The following is an 11,664-nucleotide window of genomic DNA, read 5'->3' as shown; positions in this document are numbered from 1 at the left end:
GAGGAGCAAAAGAATTTTGAGAAACAATTTTTAGTTGGACATGAATCTGCTCATATGCAATCCCTTCCGCCAACCAATGTACCTTTTGCCATGGACACCACATTGAGCAGCAAGACTGTAAATGTCATAGAATAACAGATTTTATTTATGCCAGGAGAGCTGCCAACAGTGCGTAGTGTGCAGCACAGCTCCAAGAGGCGCGGGAAACAACACTTCTTAGAAATTCAAGTTGACTACGTCTGTTGAAACTCTGGCTGCACCCGGGCCACTTTCCTGAACTCCTTCATGTGCGTCTGCGGGCACTGCATCTCACACCAGCTGCTAGGCACCATCTGTACTCCTGCTTCACTATGGGCAACCACCACGCCCAGCTCGTTCTCAGCGGTTGTCAACAGATAGTTGGACTGTGCATCACCAAGAGAAATAACTTGCCAGGACGATGTCACCAGGTCGGAAACTCTTGTACACTACAACCTTGTTTTTTTCAGTGGCTCGAATGTCTTCCTTTCGTATTGTTCCTCTGAATGTATTCGTCAATGGAGTGGATGCAATGTAGAGGATCTGAACTTTGGCAAAGCGGGAATTAATTCTGCACACCTTACAAGTAACAGTTGCACCCACATCAGGTAGGAGCTGGGACTGCGCATCTCTCACCACAGAAACCGTAGGCAACATTCCATTATCACTTTTCTTCATCACATACCCTGATAGGGAGGCATAAATATATACCCATGCCTGCTGTATGTCCCACTGCCAGGGTAAAAGTCTTCAAGACTGCACAACCGTTCTCCGGGTATACAGTACCGTGCTGGAGCCATGACCACTAACTGCTCTGCTGGTCCCAAACACTCTAGCGCAGCGACGCATGCTCTAACGAGCGTGAACCCACTGCAGCTGAAATAACTGTTCCATAGCTGCCAAGGTTTAAGATTGCAATGTGTGACACTTTTATCATTTCAGTGTAATTATGAATTACATTTCAACCACTGAGCGACACTTTTCTCGCAAGCAAAATCAAGCCGACAAGGGAAATGTATATAAACATTAGAAATGACACACATGCTACTTTAGGAAATTTAATTGTACTATAATTGTTTATTGGAGGTAGCATACAGCTAAATTTTCACATTGCGGAGTCCAGAGTGTACAGGGCACTTTATTGCGTAATTTGCACATGATGTTATCTGTTTGAGAGCATTTGCCACTTCTGAAATTTGTTTGATACCAGAACAATTATTAGATACTGTATAGCGACATTATGTACTTTAGGTCGTAAGAGGCACTTGTTTTTAAAGCTTGTATGATATTATTTATGTGTTAAATAATATGTCCAAGTTTATTGTTTGAAGTCACTGATTGGTGTAGTTTTAATATGGATGGATAATAATACTGACACCCATGTATTTGCGATGTTTTTAATATGTGTATTTGTGATTGTATATATGGTTGTGCTTTGCAAACCAAATAAAGCGTTTTGAACTGAACTGAACTGACACACATATTGGAGAATTAATTCAATTAATTCACTTGCATAAATTCTAGACCCCTTGGCTTCAGAGTTTATGTGAGTTTTCAGATCTTTAAAAACTATTTCTGTAATAGCACAATTTGCATTGTGTTGCTTGGCTTTTTATTCCATAGGATAACTCTGTTATTTAATGACAGAATCATACATTGACTTGAAAGTCATAATTGACTAAATATATTTACGAACAAGCTACCTGAGAGATTCAGAATACTGAATGGCTTTTAAATGTGACATATTGTTTTCCGTTGCCATGCTGCCACTGGCATTCCTATTTGATTATATTTTCGAAATTCAAAAGCTTTGTATGATCGTGGCGGTATTTAATTCACAGTTCTTTTTACCCCCATGCACAGTTCTCCTTCCGGTCACCTCACTCAGGTAAACTTGTGTGCCATCCTGCTCACTACCACTTGGATCGCAGGTGGAAAAGGCCTAACGCCACTTGATGTCAATTGGATAGTAAAGACTGTGGGCCTTATAAAGTTATTTGCTGCCTCGTCGCCACAGACACATACATACATGGGTAAAAACTACGTCATAGCTGCAGGTTAGCCATGCCAGCATGGTGTTCTTGTCATCACTTGTGGTTCCTGACAATAGGCCTACCAAAGCAGAAGGTGGTGAGCCCATCCTAAACTAAAATCACCCATGCTGTGGTAGTGTTCTTCCGTGGCGTGGTACTTTTCTGCCCTACTTCTAGTACTACACTAACCTAGTCACATAGCTAAAAAAAAACTGTAACAGCAATTTATTCACGGCAGCAGCGGATAAGTGTTTAAAAAGATGTAATTGATAACTACAGTTTAGTTAATAGATTACCTGCTCTATCAAGAACTTAATAATTATTCATGATTGTCACTGGACAGCAGCTGAGCCCGGCTGCGGCCCGGTAGGCTTGGTCCCTCCCAGTCGCATGATATATTACCGCCACCGATGTGCCATCAGTCATGCTGCAACCAATGAGCACAGCAGCTTGCTGCACCCACTCTCACTGCCACTGCCCACCCGCCCACCTTTTCTCCCGGCGCTGCACGGTGACCCTGACTCGTGAGCCAGCCAGCCTCTTTAGCCCTGACTTTGGATGACTGGTGCAGGTGGGATTTGATACCACATTGGAACCATCCATGAGCCATCTTTACCGCAGACGGTCGACGGTGTCCTGCATTGACAACGGTGAAAATCAGCCGCAGCTGGCATTAGTTACTGTTGGAAATACCACGGTCAGAGCGGCGAGTTCAGGAGGAGCAGGAACTGCGCATTTTAAGTTAAGAAACGCAGGCGGCAGCAGGAGGACTATCGGTAGAGACGCACATAGCCTAGTATTGTGAGTCTGCCGGATATGGCCCGTGATATGTACGCGGCGGTCAATTATGTAGTGTACCAGATTCCAGAAATTTCTGTCAGGTGGCGGGGGGGCCCAACATCTAAAAAAATTCAGCTGGGGGGGCTCAACCTACAAAAGTTTGAAGACCTCTGATATAGAGTTATGTCTCTTTGCTAGTCAAGAGGAGTGTAAAGAAAATAAGAGTTTGATAAGTGCACGTGATGAAGAAGAGATGGAAGATAGTACTGATGTGAACTTTGAAAAAGAAATAACAAAGTTTAAAGTAGTTTCTAGTGAAAATCCCGACTATGTATGTATTTGCTCTCGACGTAGTCATTATAAAATTCAAACTAGGAATGTAGATGTGTTTTTAAACAGTTAAAAAGGAAAACAATGATAAATATGGAAAGAGTTAGTATATGTCACGAAAGTCTAAAAGGCTACATTATATCTAAGGCAAAACAATATTTACTATAAAATTGTAAATTTAGAACAAGAAGAAATGGCTTTAGAAGATGAAACACATATTTCAAGTGGACGAATAGAAAAAGTGGACAATTCAAGAAAAGAAAAAATGTATGATCATTATACTATACACCCCCTACATTCAAAAGAACTGATAGGAGATACTATTGAAATGTTCTAGATGAAAAAAGCAAAAGGAACTCCCATGAGTGTGTGGAAAACAAGTTTGGAAGCTCATTGTTTTCCACAGCTGTTCCCTACTGGAAATGGTAGACGATATGATTAACGACCAGTTCAGATTCTAGCTTCAGATTACCTTACATTACAACTGTACTCAGAACAACCAAGATTTCCTCAGTGTATTCCATAAATGTTTCAACTTTTGTTCCATACACCTACACTGCGGTCAGCAGAGCTCACAATTTAAATTGAAACATGATTTATTTATTACAGAGAGAATTGTACTCTATGTCCTCGAACTTTGTCAAGAGGAAGAGACTAAAACATTCCTTGATAACTGTGCTGACTACTGCCTTCAATGTACAATACTCACAATTCACATCGAATTGCGATTGCAGATATCGCAGTCCAGTAGGCAACAGGCATTGCTTCCAGTGTGGCTCGCCCGCACTACGCATCATCGCTGGCTGCGCAGACCCTAAATGCTTCTGAGGCCCCTATCTCAGTGCAGCACAACTTATAGACCCTTTCTGATGCAATATTTTGTGTATAATTTCACATCTGCTGTCCTACCTCAGTTTTTCCACAAGTCATGAACCTTTTACAATAGAAACTTTTCTGTATTATTTCACATCTGGTGCCCATACCTTAGTGCAGCAAAAATCATTGAGCCTTTATGATTGAATCTCAATGTCTGATCCAAAGATTACTTTTGTACTTGTTGCCAGGACCAACCATTCCTGGAGGGTTGGCTTACTATCACCCCACACGCATCCAGCACAGACGTTACTGGATATGTGACTCTCGTAATAAAAAGGAGTCGAGCGCACGTGCCTGTACCCAGTTCCGCTATCTATCTGTGTCTGTATGTTCATTATGTATGCAACATGCTGCCCCTGGGCCCTACCACATTACATACTGCTCTGGACAGCATATGCAACCATCTGACCTTTGACAGTGGGGTAACATTTTAGTTATGTAACTTTGTCTCGGTCATTGTGCCAGTACGTACTTAGAGATTGGATCATTAGAGTACTGCAAGGAGAGTGTATAGTGAATTTATAAGGTGTAGTGATTGGGGGAGTGGTTGTATAAGGACATATGTTGGCGCAGCCTAACTCCGACAATGAGTTTGTCTCTAATTGGTTGCCCTCCATGTGCCAAAAACTGAAACTTCAACTTTCCATTTTCTTGTATTGCTACAGCTGCAACACTCCACTGAATGTGCTATAAACATTCATATCCACACAGATGTCTCATGTCCACCATCTTTCTGGTTTGGAACTATGGATGAATGTAGGGTCAGTGATTCCCCGTACCTTCCATGTTGGCCATGTTGTGGGACTTGGCTCACAGAGTGACACTTTGGCTTTTGCAACCCATGCGACGGCAGCACTCCAACACGGACACCCGCATCCACTTTTGTCAGATTTTGTAAGCTTGCTATAGCCCAAAGCCAACCAAAAAGTAGCCCAAAGTAGCCCAATATTGCTACTTTAAGGAAGGAGGGGCATGGACAGCGTCAAGCAGGTGGTAAATGCATTGGAATTTATGTTGCAGCAGGCTGCCAAGTAAATATTTGTCTAATAAAGTGCTTTAACATACTACTTTCCTGGAGCGCTGTATATATATTTATAATCTGGCAACTAGCACAAACCAAAATGTTACCGCACAACCGGGAAAAATATAGCCCAATTGGGCGTGACCTAGCCCAATCTGGCAACACTGCGGCCGCATCAGTTGATTCCTCATAGAGCTCACGACTGAGCCACGCCTATAGCTCTGCAGTCACTCTCCACAGCCTCACGCTGGACTAGCATACAACAGGCCAGCCCACTCCGCTTACGCTTACAGAGGACAACATGGCCCAGATTTTCATTGTAGTGATCTGTTGGTCAAAGGTCTAGTTGTTAGTATGCCATTGCCACAGTCACTCCCTCACGGCTGGTATACACCTACACCAAACCCATCCAGCACAGCCGTCACAGGAAACGTGACCCTACTAATATAAAATACCGGGTGCACATGCTCTATGCCATTTTAGAGTTGCTTGCACCACATGCACTGCAGCTGGCACAGTTACACTTCCACAGTGATGGCCCATCCCGGTGTCACTTATCACTGAATTAGTAGCACTGCAAGCACTGAGCGGGTGTACAACCTGCGATGATTAAAGATGCACTAGTATGTCCTCTGGCATGGCGATACCAAGACTCAGTACCAAATGTGAGACCTGTTAGCTTGCAAAGCGGAGCTGCATGATGTGGAGGGGTGCCCTGTCCATGAAAAGGTGAGCAGTGAGGCCTGGGTGCGCAGCGTCCGGCAGATACCTCTGGGCGGCGGGAGTGGATGGGGTATATCAGTCTGGATGCAGAAAGACGGCACAGCGATTTAGGGGTACACAGTCGTATATACTCTGCCATTACTAATTCTGTACTATCTTTCAGATGTGAGAGCTTGAGAGTTCCACTAGGTCCCAGCACGTGGTTGGAGACAGAGTGGTGGCGTAAAGGTGAGCTGTGATGGTTTTGTCCACAGTGTGGGCACTCAGTGTCCCTCCTCATCTCTTCCTTTCTTTCCCTCACACTCTTCCTCTCTCCCTCTTCCTCTTACACTATTTTGTCTCTCTCTCTCTTCCTCTCTCTTTCTCTCTCTCTCTCACTCTTCCTCTGTTTCTCTGTTCCTCTTTCCTACACTCTTTCCCTCTTTCTCTCTCTCTTCCTCTCTCTCACTGTTTCTTTCTCTCTTCGTCTTTCTCACTCTTTCTCTCTGTCTTCCTCTTACTTTCCTTCCTTTTCTCTCTCTTCCTCTCACTCTTACTGTTTCTCTCTGTCCACTGCTCACTCTTTCTTTCTCTCTCTCTCTTCCTCTCTCCTTTGATGGACGCATGACACACAATCTTAACTCGCTTTTTATCTAAAAGGCTGGGATTCACGAATCAACGTCCCCCCCCCCCACCAGAGCTGAAAGCATGTAGAATCTGTGATGAGGCGTGGCCATCCTCAACGCATGAGACAGTTGCTTCGGCACATGGTGGACCCTCTTACCCACACGCCAGTGGCAGAAGGTGAGCAGGGAGACTTCTTTCCGCAGCAGCGTGCAGTCACCTCTGGGCGGTGGGAGTGGATAGTGTGCAGCAGCCTGGGCGCACAAGAGTGCACAGACACCTCCAAATAGTGGGAGTGGATGGGGTCCAGCAGCCTGATTGCGCAATGGCGAAACAGAGAATCACGCATGTGCAGTTGTATGTACTCTACAATTACTAATTCTATGCTATCTTTCAGATCACTAAACTTGAGGGAGCACTATGTCCCGGCAAGTGGTTGGAGACACACCGGTGGCACAAAGGTGAGCTGCAAAGATTTTCTCCGGTGTCAACACACCCTCTCCCTCTCCATCTCTTCCTGCCTCTCTCTCACACTGGGTGCGTTTTAGCGCCGACCCTTTTCAATTTATTTACAGCCGACCTACCACCTGCCCTAGAATCTTGCAAAGCGCACGCTCCACGTCTGGGGGACAAAGCGCTACCCAGCATATCCTACGCAGGCAATGTGGTCCTGGTTAGCCACACGAAAATAGGTCTTCAAAATCTCATCAACGCGCTGCACGGATACGCCAAAGCAAACCTACTAGAAGTAAACATCGACAAGACCAAAGTTCTGTCTATAACTGGGAATAAAAAGCTGCACACTTGGTTCCTTGGAACAAAGGCTGTCGCAAACTGCTCAGAATACAAATATCTCAGAATCTTGGTCGACAAAGGAGGTCGCTTCTCAAACCAACTAGAGGCAATCAAGAGGAAAGGGATGCTGATAGCTACTACGCTTAAACAGCTAAAGTCAAACCTGAACGGTCCCACTCTTCTCCCACTGCTCCGCATGGCGCAAGTCAAAATAGAGTCATCTATCACGTACGGCAGTGAGGCTCTAAGAGGCACAGACGCGAAACTGCTGGACACAACCATTGCAAAGGCCTACCGACTTCTCTTTAACCTGCCAACCTACACCTCACAAGCCCAGATCCGGTTAGAACTTGGACTGACCTGCCAAATGCTTGCAAGAAGAGGGTCATACATAAAGTGCTGGCAGAAAATAAAGAACTCACCAGAAAACACATTGAACCATCAGCTATGGCAAGACTTAAGCAGCTCCTCCAAACTGCCGGTGAAAATATTTTTAGAGGAGTCCCTGACTGTCACAGGTCTGAAAGAATTATGGGAAACTCCATTACCGCATGCGCAATTCAAGCATGTTGTAAACAAGTCCATAAAAACCCTATCGCATGTGGAGGGCAAAGCTACCTTTTCTCACAGGCGACACGCCTGGATGACTCTGTCCACATACAAATCGCCGGGGTTACAAACATACTTTGGTCTGGGGTATGGCAGGAAATCTAAAGAAACCTTTTTAAAACATAGGCTAGGAATCCTACCATCCATTCCACATTTACAACCATGGCTGAGAAGGGACTGTGGGACAAAATGCAGGCTGTACGTTGCAGAGAATGAAGACTTCGAACATCTGTTATGCACCTGCCCGAGGCTGAAAGAGGAAAGAGCAGCCCTGCTAAAAACTGCCTTTAATGAACAAAAAATCCGCACACGCAGACAAGCAGTTCTCGCTTGTTTCGACCCAGGTCTTCCACCATTAAATGGGAAGTTGGTCAAATTCCTGAAACTTTTGGAACTGAAACTAAAAAAATCATGAAGTCGGCCCTGACCAGATCAATTGAACTATGGCCAGGACATGACGCTATGAACACGCTCCCATATCAAACTGTTTTTAGCACTACTACATTTTTAACCAAAGTTTTCTTGTTTTTAAAAACTTTTCTTATAATCTTTTACCTGATGATATGAGCTATCAATATATTTTTTGTAATGGTTTTATTTAACCTAAGACAATAAAATGTACTTACTTACTCTCTCCCACACTGTTTCTCTCTTCCTTGTATCTTACTCTTTCTCTCTCCCTCTTTCTCTCTTTGCCTTCCTCTCTCTCACTCTTTCTCTCTTTGTCTGTCTTCCTCTATCTCACTCTTTCTCTCTTCCGCTCTCCCTCTTTCTCTCTCTCTCTTCCTCTCTCTCACTCTTTCTCTCTCTTCCTCTCTCTCAAACTGTTTCTCTCTTCCTCTCTCTCACACTGTTTCTCTCTTTCTTTCTTTCTTTGCTGGACGCATGACGCACCATCTTATATTTCTTTTTGTCTTGCAGGCGGTGATTCACAAATGGTTCAGCAAAGACACACCATGGCTGTACATAGTTTTATTTGTTGTTGTTTTGTTTTAATAAAATGTTTTATATGTAAATCCATACATGACTAAGATTCTTATTTGTCCAACCTCACAAGCATCTTCTTATTAATGGTTCTCAGAGCGACACATGGAGGCCCAAGAAGGTTGTTGGGGGTATGCTGGTGATGTGGGAAGAGGGTGCATTACCTGCTAATGTGGGGAAACGCAGAGTGAAAGGGGTATCTCCCACAGAGAGAGCTCCGGTATCTTTTCAGAAATGCCTCGGACAGGTGCCAGCTGACGGACTGAATCACAAAATAGCTTTTAAATGCTCATATAGTATGACTTATGCACAGTTCGCACCCAGGCTCACAGAGGGACAACTGCAGCCCGTGGGCTTGACTCGCAGAGGCAGAACTACGGGCCATCCGCTCCCAAAGGAACAGCAGCGTAGTAGCTCACAGACGTAGAGGCACAGCAGCGTACTAGCTCACAAAGGTAGGGAGGTGCGTGCCGACAGACTGGCTTCTAAAGGCATAGCTGTGAAGTGGTGATGTGGGCAGAGGGAGCATGAAAGGATTATCTTCCTACTGGTGTCCTACAGTGGAAGTTGTGTTCCCTGGCGCTCACCTGTTTCTCCTTTATTGTTAATAAATCTTAACCTTCACTGTGTCCATATCATCATTACACAGAGCTCCGGTGTATTAAATTGCCCCCGGAACCTTTCTTTTATATTTTCACTCAATGCGAGGCACAAGATGGCTGCCCCCTTGACCAATCACCCCTTAACTTTAAAGATAGGAGCTGATCAAAAATGAGAAACTTTTTGGACAATTTTGTAAACATTTGTCAAATGACGCCAAAGTTATAAGTACATGGGGGGCTCTAAGAGAGGGGCCGCGCAACACATCTCACAACATGAGTGAAACTCCGGGACTGCAAGGACCCCAGCGGGCCCCTGCAGCCCCAGCGAGCCTCCACTATTATTTTTTAAGAAATACCCCCGGAACCTAGCCCTCCCCGGTCTCATTAAAATAAAATGCGGGAACCTGCAACCCCAGCACGAATTGTGCCAATTTTTTTTATTGTTATCAAAATGCTTTCCTTGGCCCTGGGGGTCCTTCTGAGACCCCCTAAGCATGCCTAGGTGGTCAGGGTGTTTCTACCCTACCCCCTTCTCTTATTTTATACCTTTGTTTCTCTGTTTTCTGGTGACTCGCTTCTACCAAGTCACAAGATGGCTCCAACACTTCCTGGTTTAGATTGTTTGCAGCCAATCAAAGTGAAGCTTGTGCACAGGACTTAGGCTCTGCCCAGATATCGAAACTTTTATTTTTCTAATTTCTCAGCAACTACTAAACGGATTTACACCATTTAATAAAAAGTCGCTTTCTGATCCAAGCACTACCTTTTTGCCAAATTTGGGGTAATTTCGTTCAGTACTTTCGGCTGTAGCCTTGCACATAGTTTCCTATGGGAAATTGATTTTTTCACTCTTATTTTTTCAATTACTCAAAAACTACTAAACAGATTTACACCATTAAAAAAAAGGTTGCTTTCTGAACCAAGCTCTACCTTTCTGCCAAATTTGGGGTAATTCCGTTCAGCAATTCGGGCTGTAGCTCATCGCTAAATTTCTATGGAAATTAACATGGGGAAAACGTGTTTTGGGGCCCCCTTTTTTCTCAGCCCCCGCTTGACGAATCACCCCCAAACTTTCAGGATAGGAGCTGACTTGGATAGACTTTTGTTTGTGGAAAATTTTGCAAAGATTCGTCAAACGACGCCGAAGTTATTAGCAAATCAAAAAATGCTTTTCCTATGGAAACTAGGTTGTAACTATAACTACCTACTGGTTCCACAACTCAGCGACCTTTCCGCAACGAAAAAACGGAGAGCACACGCGGATTAATTCTCTGCTGGTGTTTATTGTACAGACCTCCCCTGACAGACGCGTTTCACCTTTCGGCTACCTCAATGTTTGCCCTCCTGCCACCCCTCATTGAATATGCCCCCGTTTGGCCCAAACTGAAAAAATGCTGTGCCTCCTGTCACCAAGCCCCATTTTCAGAGCCTTACCTCCTTCCTGCCCAAAGCAGACTTCTCTCATTTCACCTGAAGAATGGAAAGCTAGTGCTGTACTAACTGCAGCCCTTACAGCTTTCCCTGCCCATACAACTCTGAGGCAGAGACCCCAGTGAAAGAGGAATGTGGTGGTTGGTGCGCAATAGCACCTCCTGCATTCTCTTGCTTTTTTCGGGTCTATGGGGACCCAGGAGTCATAAGTCATAAGTTATAAGTCAAAAGCTTTTGTATAGCGCGCAGATCACCAAAAGGTCTCAAGGCGCTTGGCAAAAGAAAGAGGCAGCATCCTTGTTTAGTGCGGTAGAGGTGAGGGGAATTAGTTAGGGAAGAGCCAGGTTTTCAGGCTCTTACGAAAAGCCAGGTGGTCGGATAGAGACAGGAGGTGTGGGGGCAGCTTGTTCCAGAGTTGAGGGGCAGTGAAGGAAAAGGACCGACATCCGTTTCTCGAAGTCCGGACCCGAGGCTGGACTAGGAGGGATTTAGAGCTGGATCTCAAAGCTCTAGAAGGTTTGTACCAGACCAGTTTCTTCGCCAAATAAGAGGGCCCGGTGCCGTAGAGGAGTTTGTGAGTTAAACTCAGAATTTTGAAATGGCTCCTCAGGCGTACAGACAGCCAGTGCAGCTTTTTAAGGTTGGGTAAGGTGGGAGACCTGGGAGGTAACCCTAGCACCAGTCTTGCGACGGCATTCTGGAGGGTTTGAAGTTTGGACTCATTGATGGTGGCAAACATTGCATTCCCGTAATCTAAACGGCTCATAAATAATCCTTGGACCAAAGGCTTTCTGGCCTTAAGCGGCAGCCATTAAAAAAATTATTCCATAGCATATGCCGGATACCTGGTTGACATGTG

The 11,664-nt window shown here is 44.7% G+C and overlaps 1 pseudogene; it reads right to left on the bottom strand.

The window, feature by feature from the left end:
• Window positions 1–233: 233 nt before the first annotated feature.
• Window positions 234–818, bottom strand: LOC147708115 (exosome complex component CSL4 pseudogene; annotated as a pseudogene).
• Between the last annotated feature and the right edge of the window lie 10,846 nt (window positions 819–11,664).

Source organism: Lissotriton vulgaris, chromosome 6, assembly GCF_964263255.1.
Source record: "Lissotriton vulgaris chromosome 6, aLisVul1.2, whole genome shotgun sequence".
NCBI classification, from domain to species: domain Eukaryota; kingdom Metazoa; phylum Chordata; class Amphibia; order Caudata; family Salamandridae; genus Lissotriton; species Lissotriton vulgaris.
The sequence above is the reverse complement of the archived record's forward strand: the minus strand, read 5'-3'. Positions and strand labels throughout refer to the sequence as shown.